Below are 16,027 nucleotides of genomic sequence, written 5' to 3'. Positions count from 1 at the left end.
TCTGTAAATCTGATGTTACCAGTGCCAAATAGAGTTTTCAACTGACCAGCATAGCTCAGTTTCGGAGAGTTAAGACGTCATTTTCACACAGAGAATGGTCAGTATATGGAATGAGCGTTAGAGGAAGTGGTTGAGGCAGGCAAAATAACAACATTTAAAGACATTTGGACAGGTACACGGATAGGAAAAGTTTAGAAGAATATGGGTCAAATGTGGGCAAATGGGATTAGCTTAAATGGACATCTTGGTCGGCATGGACAATTTGGGCCAAAGGGTGTGTTTCCCTGCTATATGACTCTATGACTTGATGACTCTATGATTCTATCACTGCCTGATTTGCCATTTTTACGTGTATTGCATTCACAGTTTTAGATCACTACTTTAGTCCATCAGTGTAGACATGTTTTATTTTGACAACATCTCTGCAAAAGGGAACCAGCACAGGTCTCAATATTTTCTACCTGAATGGCGTACAGCTGTTGGCTACAGTCCTTAGAGGGACCAACTATCACTGATTTAATGCCTGTCATGGCAAGAGCAGGAGGAACAAGCTGCTGGGTTTAAATGTTATATACTTTGTTTTATATGCCAACATGGTTAGCTTTTAAAAAAATCAGCATTGGAGCATCGTGTTGATAGCTTTAATGACCTGGATATGAAGCTCCCATAATTTTTCTCCAGGACTTAAACCACAAGTACTTTCCCATTTAGTACATACTTCATTTCAACTTTCCCTCTGCTTGTGGGCTTACCTTTCTGTCTATTAACTCCCAATTGCAGTTGAACTTATGTGGCTCAGTAATCAACACTGGTATTGTCTGCAAATCTGGATACTTTCAATACAATTTCTTCTTGTAAATCCTTAGTGATAAGCAGCAGGGAACCCAATGGATCTGCACCTGTAATTGGTTACCAGGCAGATACTAGCCAAGCACTACTCTTTGTGAATAAACATTTACGATCCATTTCAGCATACCGCCTCCACAATTATATTTAAGTCAGTTTCTTCCGAATTTTATGAAGACTGAGGGAACAATATTGAGTGAAATTCAGATGAATAACTTTGAATGTTCTTTCAATGCTCTGGACGCCCCTCAAATACTAAAGTGCTGTTTGTAGCATGCATTTTTTTGTGGCAAAAACAGCTCTGGGCATGGTATTTTAAGGGTATTAGACTATAGGCAGATTGTGCTACCAATCAGGTGCAATGCTGAACTGTTGCCAGCTCTACTATTCCAGTTCACACTCATTTCTAAAGACACATCAGTAAGTATACATTCACCAGCCGAAATGGCCATCTCCCAATCCACCAAACTTGAACTAGCACTATTTCCAGGATCATCTGCAATTTACAGATTAATTGTTGATTAATTTCTTCTAGCTCTTGCTGCCATTCAAGGTGTTGGCTCCTATCTGCACTCCTCATAGAAGTTCTGATCTGTAGTGATTTAAATAAAACATGTTAATTTACAATGCACTCAAAATAAAAGCAGGAAATAAAACTGACTATTTATACATTTAAATTAACTAAACACCCTTGTGTTTCACCATCCAACCAGGATTTCTTGGCTTACAACTTTCATGCTCTCCCATCTCCTCACCTATTGGCTGTAGCCAGACTGGTGGTAGGCTCTTCCCTGTCAGATGGACAGACCAAAGGTAGCTGTGATAGACTACTGTGAGCAGCCTTGGTCAATGAATGGCTGGCTGGTGACTGCAGCATTTCTGCATGTCTAGTTGTAGATTGGGGTAGATTTCAACCACTGTCAGATCAAATCCATACCTTGCAGTTTTCATTCCTGGTGAATAACTCAGCTGCTGTCTCCCACTGGTCACTTGTATCTCTGCCCTTGAAGGGCTCCTGGCACCTCAAGACAATCCCCACCCACCCACATCCCACTCCTCACCTCCCACCCATCCCACTTCACAACCCATGGTAGCACAATGCAGTGATATCATCCTGATGAGAATCTCAGGTAATAGTGTGACCACCCAGCAGCTTGTTCCTTCTGCTCCTGCCATTGGCAGGCATTAACTCAGTGATAGTTGGTCCCTCTAAAGACTGTAGCCCTGCCAGGCTTACAGCCAACAGCTGTGCAACATTCAGGTAAAAAATATTGAGACCTGTGCTGGTTCCCTTTTGCAGAGATGTTGTCAAAATAAAACATGCCTGCACTGATGGACTAAGGTAGTGATCTAAAACTGTGAATGCAATGCACATAAAAATGGCAAATCAGGCAATGATAGAATCATAGGGCCATCAAGTCATAGAGTCATATAGCAAGGAAACACGCCCATTGGCCCAACTCGTCCATGCTGACCAAGATGCCCATTTAAGCTAATCCCATTTGCCCACATTTGACCCATATCCTTCTAAACTTTTCCTATCCGTGTACCTGTCCAAATGTCTTTTAAATGTTGTTATTTTGCCTGCCTCAACCACTTCCTCTGGATGCTCATTCCATGTACTGACCACCCTCTGTTTGAAAATGATGTCTTAACTCTCCAAAACTGAGCTACCAGGCTGGATCATCTGAGGAGACATTTGCCCACCACCTGCCAACCTCCTTCCAATTCTTCACACATGACCAAGAGAAAGGCCATTAAGAAAGATTTGGGGTACAAGCTTCCCCGTGAAAGAATTCTAAATACAGATATTATGTATGGCAGTGTATTTTCAGTGGAATTTCACTTTGTTTTACATTAGACCTTTATCATTTATAATGATCGAATAGTTCAGAAATGTTTAACCTTGTTTTAGATAAATGAATACAAATAGAAGCATTGCAATCTTGATTAGGATTCACTAGAGTTTAGAAGAATGAGAGGGGATCTCATTGAATCTTCAAAATTCTGTCAGGGCTGGATAGATTGGTGACTGGTTGGTAGCTCTGGAATGAGAGGCCACAGTCTTAGGCTGTGCACTCCGACATTTATGATGTATTTAAGAAGGAGGTATATAATGGCAGGACAGAGAGATGGCTGATGGAGTTTAATCCAGATAAGTGTGAGGTGATACATTTTGGGAGGTCAAATGCAAGAGGAAAATATACAGTAAATGGCAGGAACCATAGGAGCACTGATGTACAGAGGGATCTTGAGGTGCAAGTCCATGGCTCCCTGAAAGTGGCAATGCAAGTAGATAGGTTGGTAAAGAAGGTGTATGACATGCTTGCCTTCATTGGTCGGGGCATTGAGTTTAAAAGTTGGGGAGTCATTCTGCAGCTGTATAAAACATTAGTTAGGCCACATTTGGAATATTGTGTGCATATTGTGTGCACACTATAGGAAAGATTTGAAGTTTTGGAGCAGGTACAGAAGAGGTTCACCAGGAGTTGCCTGGATTGGAGTGTATTAGCTATAAGGAGAGGTTGGACTAACTTGGATTGTTTTCTCTGGAGCATCGGAATCTGAGGGGCAACCTGGGGAGGAGGTTGCAGTCTTGGAACCTTGCAATCTAATGGCATGAACATTGAATTCTCCCACTTTAAGTAATCCCCTCCCCACCTTCTCCACAAACCCCCCACCCACCATGCTTGTTCTCTTCTTCCCTTTCCTAGCCTATCTCTTTTTTCTACCTTTTTTTCCTTTCTCTCCTTACCTTTGACCCATCCCCCCCCTGGTGGATCTACTCTCCCCTCCTCCGCCACACCTGCCTATCACTATCTCTTACCTGCATCTACCTATCACCACCTTGTGCCCACCCTGCCTCCCCTCTTTTGTCCACCTATCACTGCTCTGCTTTTCCCTCCTATATATTGGGCTTCCCCTTTTCCTATCTTCAGTACTGAAGAAGGGTCCTGACCTGAAACATTGACTGCCTGCTTTTCTCCGCAGATGCTGCCTGGGCTGCTGAGTTCCTCCAGCATCATAGTGTTTTTCATCCTATTTTCTATGCTTCTCTTTATCTATAAACAACATTAACTGCAATAAACGTATGTTGTGCATATTTTTATTAAGGTTTCATTTTGAGTGAAGCAATGGATAGGCTGGTTGGTGTTATCTCGCCATGAGTGGAAACCTAATTTAAGAGAGATGACATTTTTACTAGACCTTGTATAGTTTCACTAACGTCTTCCATGCTGTGAACAGACTTCCTCACACAAAACTGAGGAGGAGGTTTTTAATGCTGAGACTGCCTAATAATTGCTCATGTTTATGATAATTGGAAAAACACCATCAATGCTAGTTCGTTAAACAAGAATCATCCAAACCACATATTTCTCTGAAGTTAGTGTGACTTGATCATCCATCTCAAAAAAATAATTAAAATTAACCCTTTTGCCAAATACTCTCAGCTAAAATTATGCAATAGCTGCCCCAAAATATGACAATACCTTTCTCATTTTATAGTGGTCAGCCAGAACACACACGCAAATACACACACACGCACGCAGAAACAACTATACACACATAAATACATACATATAAATACACAGACAACTGCACACACTCACAAATAGACACACATACAAATAATGACACAAACATACACGAGAATACACACAAGCACATACACACACAAATGCAAATAGATGAAAACACACACATGTGCACGTGTGCGCGCACAAACACACAGATGCGTGCACACCCCACATCCCCTTTACAATCTATCCCCTGACATCCCTGGAGTCCCAGTTTAAGTTAGAGTCCCCATTTCTTCTTGACATCCCACTCAGTCTATGGTCTCTTGCCACTCAGCATATCTGGATTTACTGTAACTTGTTGGAGGAGCCTAAATTGCAGCATGAGGATGCCACCCCTGACTAAGGGTCAGGAGTTTCAGGTCCCAGCAGTGAGGTGAGGGAGAACAAAGCGCCAGCTTTGCCAGTGAGGAGGTAGGCAGTAGGTTGGCAGTTAAGTTGTTGCTGAGAGATTCCACTGAAACACTTGATCTCAGATCAGAGTAAAAGTTACATACGTGTGTATGTGGCTAAGACCGATTTGGCCCAATGAATTACTTGCCAATCTTAAGTCACTGTCTAATCTTCTTAGTTTTTGGCACACAAAATATTCCTGAAGTTACCACTCCTGATATTGTGTTATTCAGCCTTGCCCCTAACTGCTCACACGCAAACTTCATGCTACTGTTTCTTATGGTATTTTCCCCCTAAATCATTGCTCCTCCATGGCCCACAATGTCTGACTATCGTCTCACTATTTCCAAGACTTTTTCCAACCACTCCGTTATGTTCTTCACCCAGGCACCAACAAAGCCACACTATTCTGGACTTGTGGTCAAAACTACAGCAAAGGCTCTCTATTTCCTACCAGCACACACATCTTTTCTCACCTCTTTATATTTCCCTGTTCTAAAGTACTATGGCCTTGCTTGTCCTCACCTATGTTTCCAATCTTGTCCTCTTTAAGCACTCATTGTTGGATGAGGATTTTAGATGCAAAGGGGTTTCCTGCTCCTCTCTGCTTTTCCTTCTAACTCCACAAGTAACTGGTAAATGTAATAATATTTTTCTCCTTGGAATTCCTTTTGAGTCATTAGCCTGCGGGGCTTCAGAGGAACCTAATTGGATTCATTAGCAATGTTATTGATGGGAACCCATAGAATGGGAAAATGTACAAAAACCCATGAGTTATAATGTTGATGAGAAATCAGCATAATAAGTCAACACAGGGGAAATGAACAAAAAAATGTCCCAGCAAATCATTTTAGTTTCCCTTTCTTCTGAAATCTTGTCAAGGGGAGGAAATGGAACATAATTTTCAAGAGATTGACCAGATGTTCATAAGCTTGCATTGAGCAACCCTGTATTTTAAATTAGAATTTAAATGAATCTGGAATATAAGAATATAATTGACTTACTTGATTGTGCGAGAGTTGTTGATATTATGCTCAGGCAAGGCTTTGTAAGATACAGTCACAGCCTAATGCCTCCTCTGACTGGTGACACTACGATAATTTCAGCAACACTAAGAACCCAGGATAACTCAATTTCTTAGTAGCCAAAATCCTACCAATATTCCTAAAAAACAATCTGTCACTAAGGAGAGCAAGAAAGGCATTGTTGCTGGTCTGACAGAGGCATGGATAAGCTGAAAGTTTGGGGAATTCAACATAAAATGGACAGGAGAGGAAGCAAAGACTTGTCCCCAGTAAGTACTCAGGGATGTAAGTGCTTAATCATCTCAAAGCCTCCCTGTTTAAGGAAATCTTTATTCCTTCAACATGGGCTGGTTGCAAAACTCAGATATACAGCAGAAAAGGACATATTCCATTCCATCACAGTACGAAATCCCTGAAGTACCAGTTTTCTTTTAAGTAAAACCCAACTAAAAACACTATGAGCTAGTGCTTAAAAAACCAACAAACAATCTGCTGGAGCAATTCAGCGGTTCAAGCTGCATCTGTGGCGGGGGGGGGGGCGGGTGGGGGGGGAAGGAAATGTTGACTTTTCAGGTCGAAACCCTGCATCAGGACTTGTGATGCGGGGTTTCGATGCAGAGTTTCAACTCAAAGCATTGACAATTATATTCCACTCACAGATGCTGCTCAATCCACTGAGTTCCTCCATCAGATTGTTTGTTGACTCACATTCCGGCATTTGCAGTTTCTTGTGTCTCCATAGTGCTTAAGAGATACTAGGAAGGCTTTATCACACATATTTCACGTATGTAAAAGGATGTTTTAATTATAAGTCAATGAATCAATAATATTCCTGAACAAAGAGGTGAGACTAGGTTTACTAAGTACTGTATACCATTTGTGCAGTAGTGTAAAATACACTTGAAAGATCTTGCTTATAATAACACCTGCTGATAACTCCCAGATACTCAGATGGAAACACAATCACATAGATTTTCTTAGAACAGTACTTTTGGCCTTCATGATTTCCAACAAGCATTGCAAATTGATGCTGTTCATACATTTCCCTCATCCCCTCAGTGAGATGAGGTGCACATAGCTGCATTATGTGATTACACAAAAGTCAAAATAATCTGCATTGGGAGAGTTTAATTAAATGTATCCATTATTAATAAACTAGATTCCTTACTGAACAAGCTCCTTCTGTATTGGGCTAATGAGATTGATTTGCTCTGTCCTTCATTATAAGTTAGTTCTGTGGCGACTCACCGTCTAGTCGGGCGAACCGGCTCGGCAGTCGGGTCACGCAGTGTCGGAGCGACGAGGCCCAAGATGGCGGCGGGCCTTGTCTTTCCGAGCGACGGGGAGAACCCGCGCGCGGGAAAGTCCTGATGACGTAGGACTTATGTCATTGCCGGTTTTTTGGGCGGGAGTTTTCTCCCTTAAAGGGCCCGCGCAAGGCGGGAAAATAAACCAGTTCTGTTTGGCAATCCTCCGAGTGAGTCTTGTTTTATTCCGCGGTAGCAACCGCTACATTGGTGACCCCGACGGTCCAAACGGCTTTTGGACCCGCGAAATGGACGACAGCACAGCAGCCAACGCAGTGGCCCTCAAGCTGCCCACCTTTTGGACACTTCGGCCCAGCGTCTAGTTTGACCAGGCCGAAGCGCAATTCCACCTTCGGCAGATCACCTCCGACTCCACGAAGTACTACCATGTGGTTAGCTCTCTGGACCAGGAGACAGCCGCCCAGGTTGGAGACTTCATCCAGTCGCCTCCGGAGGAAGATAAGTACCCGGCTTTCAAAGACCTTTTGATCCGGACCTTCGGCCTCTCCCATCGTGAGCGCGCCGCCCGCCTGCTTCATCTGGATGGCCTGGGGGACAGATCCCCATCCGCCCTAATGAATGAGATGCTGGCATTGGCCGAGGGACACAAGCCATGCCTGATGTTCGAACAGGCCTTCCTCGAACAGCTCCCCGATGACATCCACTTGTTGTTAGCTGACGCCGACTTCAGCAACCCCCGTGAGGTGGCCGCCCGGGCAGATGTCCTGTGGAGGGCCAAGCGCGAGAGCGGTTCGTCCGTCAGTCAAATCACCAGGCCGCGAGCCCAACGCCCGCCTCGCCCGGCCCCAGCAACCGAGCAGCCACGCCCCAGGAACGCAGACGACGACACGGGTGACCAGCTGTGCTTCTACCATCAGAGGTGGGGTGCGGAGGCCGGTCGATGCCGCCCACCCTGCAAGTTTCAGGGAAACGCCAGGGCCAGCCGCCGCTGATGGCTACGGCGGCTGGCCGCCGACAGAGCCTCCTCTTCATTCAGGACAAGAAATCTGGACGGCGTTTCCTCGTTGATACTGGAGCGGAGGTCAGTATTTTGCCCCCGACAGGCCGCGACACTCGTGACAGGCCACCAGGTCCTCTACTCAATGCCGCCAACGGTACAACGATACGGTCTTTCGGCACCCGTACGCTTCAATTACACTTTGGCGGCAGCCGTTTTACCTGGACCTTTACCTTTGCCACCGTCGCCCGACCACTCCTAGGAGCCGATTTCCTTCGGGCCCACAACCTGTTAGTCGACCTGCGAAGGAAGCGGTTAGTTCACTCTAGCACTCTCCGGACCTATCCCCTGGGAGAAATCAGCCCACCAGCCCCGTGCCTGGACTCCATTTCCCTTTCTGGCGACGATTTCGCCAAGCTCCTAGCCGAATTCCCATCGATCTTGGCACCTTCGTTTACAAATTCTAGGCCCACACATGGGGTACGACACCACATCATTACCACAGGGCCACCCCTTCATGCCCGAGCACGACGATTACCTCCAGACAAGCTCCGCCTGGCAAAGGAAGAGTTCCATCACATGGAGGAGCTGGGGATTGTTCGCAGGTCAGACAGCCCCTGGGCCTCCCCCCTGCACATGGTCCCCAAAGCCACCGGAGGGTGGAGGCCCTGCGGCGACTACCGCAGGCTGAATGACGCCACCACCCCGGACCGCTATCCCATCCCTCACATCCAGGACTTCGCAGCGAACTTACACGGGGCCCGCATCTTTTCCAAAGTGGACCTCGTTAGGGGATACCACCAAATCCCGGTCCATCCGGATGACGTCCCCAAAACTGCGATTATCACCCCATTCGGCCTGTTCGAATTCCTTCGGATGCCGTTTGGCCTTAAGAACGCCGCGTAGACCTTCCAGCGGCTGATGGACGCGGTAGGCCGAGACCTGGACTTCGTGTTCATTTACTTGGACGACATACTGATCGCCAGCCGTAACCGCCAGGAACACCTTTCCCACCTCCGCCAGCTGTATTCCCGCCTCCGCGATTTCGGCCTCACGATTAACCCGTCCAAGTGCCAATTCGGACTTGACTCTATCGATTTCCTCGGCCACAAAATCACCAGCGACGGGGCAACACCCCTACCCGCCAAGGTGGATGCTATCCGCCATTTTGCCCGCCCCGACACAGTCAAAGGCCTACAGGAATTCCTTGGGATGGTCAACTTTTACCATCGTTTCATCCCTGCAGCAGCCCGTATCATGCGCCCTCTGTTCTCGCTGCTGGCTGGTAAGGGCAAGGACATCATCTGGACTGACGAGGCTGCGGCTGCTTTCGTTAAGGCCAAAGACGCCCTGGCAGACGCCACGATGCTGGTACACCCCAGGACTGACGTCCCGACTGCCCTCACGGTAGACGCGTCCAACACCGCGGTGGGTGGGGTACTGGAACAGCTACTCGAAGGCCGCTGGCAACCCTTGGCATTTTTCAGCAAACACCTTAGACCGCCCGAACTGAAGTACAGTGCTTTTGATCGGGAACTTCTAGCGCTGTATCTGGCGGTCCGGCATTTCCGATACTTTCTAGGAGGCAGGCCTTTCACCGCTTTCACCGATCATAAGCCTCTGTCCTTTGCTTTCTCCAAAGTCTCCGATCCCTGGTCAGCTCGTCAGCAGAGACAATTATCCTACATTTCCGAGTTCACAACTGACATCCAACATGTCTCCGGAAAGGATAATGTTGTTGCTGATGCACTTTCCAGACCAACCATCCACAACCTATCCTTGGGTGTCGACTACACGGCCCTGGCTGATGCACAGCAAGCCGACGACGAACTGCCCAGCTACAGAACAGCAGTCTCGGGTCTGCAGCTCTGAGATTTCTTGGTTGGTCCAGGTCAGTGGACCCTACTTTGCGACGTTGCGACTGGTCAGCCCCGCCCTATAGTCCCTGCAGCCTGGCGGAGACGCGTTTTTGACTCGGTACATGGGTTGGCGCACCCGTCCATCAGATCTACTGTCCGACTGGTCGCCAGCAAGTTTGTCTGGCATGGCCTGCGCAAACAGGTCAGTGAGTGGGCCAGGACTTGTCCGCACTGCCAGACGTCAAAAATCCAGCGACACACCAAGGTCCCACCACAGCAGTTCGAGCCTACCCGTAGGAGGTTCGACCACATACATGTCGACCTCGTGGGCCCTCTGCCGGTTTCAAGGGGAGCCCGGTACCTCCTTACTATCGTGGACTGGTTCACGAGGTGGCCTGAGGCAACCCCCCTGACTGACATCACAACTGATTCCTGCGCCCGAGCGCTGCTCACAACTTGGGTCTCACGTTTTGGCGTTCCGGCCCACATCACTTCAGACAGAGGCACCCAATTCACTTCCAGTCTCTGGGCTGCATTAGCGAACCTGCTAGGGACGCAGCTGCACACCACCACGGCCTACCATCCTCAATCAAACGGGTTGGTGGAACGTTTTCACCGCCATCTAAAATCGGCCTTGATGGCCAGCCTGAAGGGTCCTAACTGGGTTGACGAGCTGCCTTGGGTCCTGCTCGGCATACGCACTGCCCCCAAAGAAGACCTCCGCACTTCGTCAGCTGAGCTTGTATACGGGGCGCCACTAGTTGTCCCCGGGGATTTCATACCTGCCCTTCGGGACCAAGGGGAACAACCCCCAGCAGTCCTACAAAGACTGCGCGAGAAGCTTGGCGCCTTGGCCCCGATTCCCACCTCATGGCACGGTCAAGCCCCATCCTGCCAGCCCAAGGAACTACGGGACTGTAAGTTTGTTTTCGTTCGCAGGTGCACACCTCGGGCGCCATTGCAACGACCATATGAGGGACCGTTCCGAGTCATACGGAATAACGGATCCACTTTTATTTTGGACATTGGAGGCAGGGAACAGGTTTTCACGGAGGACCGCCTCAAACCGGCCCATTTGGATCTGCAACAGCCTGTCGAGGTTGCCACGCCGCGACGCAGAGGCCGCCCCCCTAAGCGGCAGCTGGCACAGCCCACGGACCTTGGGGACTGTCTCGCCGGTTCTGGGGGGGGTTGTGTGGCGACTCACCGTCTAGTTGGGCGAACCGGCTCGGCAGTCGGGTCGCGCGGTGTCGGAGCGACGAGGCCCAAGATGGCGGCGGGCCTCGTCTTTCTGAGCGACGGGGAGAACCCGCGCGCGGGAAAGTCCTGATGACGTAGGACTTACGTCATTGCCGGTTTTTTGGGCGGGAGTTTTCTCCCTTAAAGGGCCCGCGCAAGGCGGGAAAATAAACCAGTTCTGTTTGGCAATCCTCCGAGTGAGTCTTGTTTTATTCCGCGGTAGCAACCGCTACAGTTCATTGGTTGCATATAATAGCTATTAGTAAAACCTTTAATTTTTTCTGTCTTTGATTGTACATCATCTGGAAGTAGTCATTCTTCTAGTATCATAGAAAACTGAACTAAACAGTATGTTGCAAACCCAAACATTTCACTTTTGCAGGACTTTTCCCTGAAACCTGTCACAGAAGATCGAAGCTTGGGAACCTGTCTGCAGTGGTATGGCTTAAATAGGTCTCCTATTGCCTCATTTAAAGCTGTGCGTTGTAAGATTAAACATTTCAACGGTTCACTGGATCACTGCTTTAAATCGACATAAACTTCTTTACATAACATGTAAAGGCTGAAGGCTACTATTACAAATGGTAAAAAAGAAATTAATAGTGGTGTAGGATTAGTTAACTTCAATGCAGTCTGATAGTCTGTTTCCTGCATCAAGCCTGTGATTTTCCTTGGGGCCTCTAAAAAGCCTGCCCGGTGTGTGAGAAATCATTAGAGTGATCTCAGAGGGTACTTAACACTATTCAAATGCAACTGGCATCAACATTGATGAAAAATCACTCAGAGCTTAGGAAGTTCTTTAACCACGTACAATCAATCACTGGAAGCATTTAGCTAATTCTAGCAGAATGTTCTGAATATGAGAGACTGCAGTTGTAGAAACACCTTGAGCCACAACTCTTCAGTCTGGTGCCCAGGGAGCTGACAACAGAAGCTGAGGTGGAAATTTCCAGCTCACACTTTGATGAAAATTAAAATCCTGGTACAAAGTCTTAAATATGAAAGAATGGTCTTCAAACAGCTGTCACTGATGATCTGCTCAAAAATTTGACACAAGCAATTAAAGATGCAAAACAGAAGAGCATGTCTTACAATATAAAAGAGGAATAATTCAAAATCATAATTATTCTTACATACATTTAAAATTTAATTATCTAATTGTGAAAGCTTTTCAGAGTCCTTTCCACACTCATTATGTGTGAAAAATGTGTGATTTAGCAATGCTTTCATTTAAATAATGTTCTGTTTCTTAGCAGTTATATTTTGTTGCCACTTTGTTAATTCATGATGCTTTGTGAAGTATCAGAATCCAAAATGACAGGTTTATAAATGTGTGAGCCTTCCTCTTGGCATTTAACCTGACTGGGAGAATGGGCAGAGGACACAACACTGGAAGTGGGTAGTCGGTTAGTTGTGGGGTTTGTAGAGGTGTGAGGGATATGACACAAAACTAGACAGGATTGCAAGTAGGGAAGAGGATGTAGATGGTAGAGTGATTGTGCTAGTACAGCCGCTGCCTCACAGTGCCAGAGACCTGGGTTCAATCCTGACCTCAGGTGCCATCTGTTTGATGTTTGCACATTCTTCCTGCGACCATGTGGGTTTCCTCCAGGCGCTCAGCTTTCCTCCACATTCCAAAGCAGTGCGGGTCAATAGGCTAATTGGCTGATGTGAATTGCCCCTAATGTGTAGGTGGATGGTAGAATCTGGGGAAGTTGATGAGAATGTGGAGAGAATAAAAAAATAGAATTAATGTAGGATTAGTGTAAATGGGTGGTTGATGGCTTGTGCAGACTCAATGGGCTGAAGGACCTATTTCTGTGTTGTATCTCTCTATGACCCTATGACTCTCTAAAGAGGGTTTATGGGAGATATAGACAAGCTAAATAAATGGGCTAGAACATGGCAGGTGGAATATAATGAGGAAAAATAGGAGGTTGTCACTTTGGCCCAGAAAGTAGAAAAGCGGCGTATTTTTTAAATGGTGATAGATTGAGAAACGTTCAAAGGGATATGGCTTTTGTTGTGCAATCTAACATTCAGGAGCAGCAGGAGAAATGGTATGTTGGCTTTTATTGTGTAAATAAAGACATCTGAGATCTTACTCCAATTATATAGGCCTTGATGAGCATCACATAGAGGACGGTAGTGTAGCGGTTAGCGTAACACTATTACAGCACCAGCAATCGGGGTTCGATTCCCGTCACTGTCTGTAAGGAGTTTGTACGTTCTCCCCATGTCTGCGTAGGTTTCCTCCGGGTGCTCCGGTTTCCTCCCACATCCCAGGAAACACAGCTTTCAAAACACAAGGTTTATAAATTTTATTATATTTTTATAACATCATATAAAACATATATTAAAAAGACGTATGGTTAGGTTAAGATGGGTTTAAAATGGACAGTGTGGACTTGTTGGGCCGGAAGGGTCTGTTACTGTGCTGTATAAATAAAGTTTAACATTTACTATGTAGTTTAGGTCACCTTACCTAATAAAAGGATACACGTGCCACAGAGGGAGTGCAGCAAAGATTCAATAGAGTGGTTCGTGGGATGGTGAGGTTGCTGTATGAGGAGAGATCGAATAGACGATCCTCCAATCTCTGGAGTTTAGAAGAATGTGAAGTGATCCCATCAAAACTTACAAAATTCTTACAGGGCTCAACATGGTGGAGGCAGGGAGGAGGCTAGAACCAAGATCCCAGTCTCAGAATAAGGGGTAAGCTGTTTGGCACTGAGGTAAGCAGAAAATTCTGCACTCAGTGGTTGCTTTTCCCTGAAACCTGTCAGCAATTATGATAGAAGATTGAAGCTTGGGAGCCAAGCACTAAGCAGGAAGCCAAGGCTGCAGAGGGACTTTAGGGATGGAGTTGTTTTAGAACATATTGCGGGAGTGGTGTGACGTTCTGCAACATGCCCGTATACTGGGTTCAAGAGTAACTGCAGTGGATTTTATGAATAATACATACTAAAGCCACTGTACACTGGTGGTGGAGAGAATGATTGTTTAGGGTGGTGAATACCAATCAGGTGGGTTGCTTTTCCTGGATGAAATTGAGCTTCTTAGAGTTTTTGGAGTTGCACTCATCCAGGCAAGTTGAGAATATTCCATCACACTTCAGACTTGTACTTTGAGAGTTGCAGGCTAGGCTTAAGGAGTAGCTTTGAATGATAGGAAGTAATGAAATTGGTCAGATTTCATGTAGCCAAGGAACAGTGGCTACAGGTAAAGATTGTTGTATTGAACAGGTAGAAAATAGTGTGCTGTATGTAGGGCACTGGAAATATGTGGCTGATTGCACTTTGACATCATGTGAGCATTGTGAGCCTCGCCCCTATTTTTTGGAGCCAACCAATTTAACACCTTCTGAATAAGCAAAAGCATTCAAATGATTTTGGACTTACATAAATACATAAAGAAAGGAAATGCAGCTTTCAAAACACAAGTTTATAATTTTTATTATATTTTTATAAAATCATATAAAACATATATCAAATTGACCAAGATACATAAATACAATCTTTTAAAATTCAGAATTCAGTGCAATATTTGTTCTTTTATATCAAGTTCAGCTTATTTATGGGTTTGTAAAATGTTTTAATTCTCTATTTTGGAGTTCTTATGATCTTTGTGCAATAAAGGAATCTTTTGCAAAATTTAGCCATTACAAGTGATAAATAGAATAATTCAAGCAGGCAATTTCAATATGCTTTTGTAATGAATAATTGGGATTATTGTCTTACCGATTGACTTAAATCTTTGGCAGTATCACCCTTAAAAAATTCCACTTTAAAAGAAGGTAAATTGACTATTCCTCCAGACATTGTTTTCATACAGGTTAACCAAATAAAATAGTTGATAAACTTTGAGTACAAAAATCAAACTTCACAGTGTTTCACAGTGAACAAATACTGAGTGAGAGAAAGCAAATATGCAAATGACACAGCATTAAGTACAGTAAAATAAAATAACTTATATAAGTTTGGGTATAACATTGATCTTGAAAGTTGTAGGGAATTCAAGGAGGATTCAGAGAGTTTGGCAAAATTATTCCTCTACATATCTGTATTTGTTCACTTGTCAGTATTAAAAAAAACTTGCAAACAATATCTGCATTGTTATTCTGATCAAAGCAACTCTCATTTATTTCTGCTACTGACTGCTTCTCAGCGAAGGTCATGTCCTTAAGGCCTTAAATAATCACCTCTTATTCGTTTTCTTTTTCTAACCTTTGCTTGCATTCTTCTGTAGGCCTTTCCCTGAATTAAATGAGCATGCTTCTGAAGAGTCAACAAGTTTAGGAGCTTAGCAACAGTTTCTTGATATTCACTGAAAGAGGTGGATAAAACTGAAAAAATACAGTACTTCCTGAAGTTCACTTTGGAGCTGAATTATGTTCTGGAGGTCTCTCAGACTAGAAAATGATTTTGAAAATTGATCTGAATCTAAAATTTCAGATCAATATTTCTTCTGCTTTTCCTTCTCCGTAATTTGCTTTAAAAGGTTCTGTGGCGCCAAGTATTCGCATAAGCATATGGCAAAGGTTCTCCTCTGGATCTGATCTGAATCGCAGTTACGAAACAATTCCACTTATTGAAGTTGCAAGTTCAAGAAGTTCCCCTTCCACAAAAACCTGAAACTTTCCCAGCTGACCAGCTTCTGTGGCTGTTTATCCTCATGATGTTTTTCCATTAGAGATTTTTTTGAAAGTAATTTTCTTCTGTTATGTATTGCTGGGCACCCCTTGGAGAAACAGTAGCCCTATGCAGACAGTCTGGGTGCTTGTTTATTCATTGAAAAGATGGAATTACTCCAAGCAAATATA

Source organism: Pristis pectinata, chromosome 7 (assembly GCF_009764475.1).
Source record: "Pristis pectinata isolate sPriPec2 chromosome 7, sPriPec2.1.pri, whole genome shotgun sequence".
Classification (NCBI taxonomy): Eukaryota; Metazoa; Chordata; class Chondrichthyes; order Rhinopristiformes; family Pristidae; genus Pristis; species Pristis pectinata.
This window is presented reverse-complemented; position numbering follows the sequence as displayed.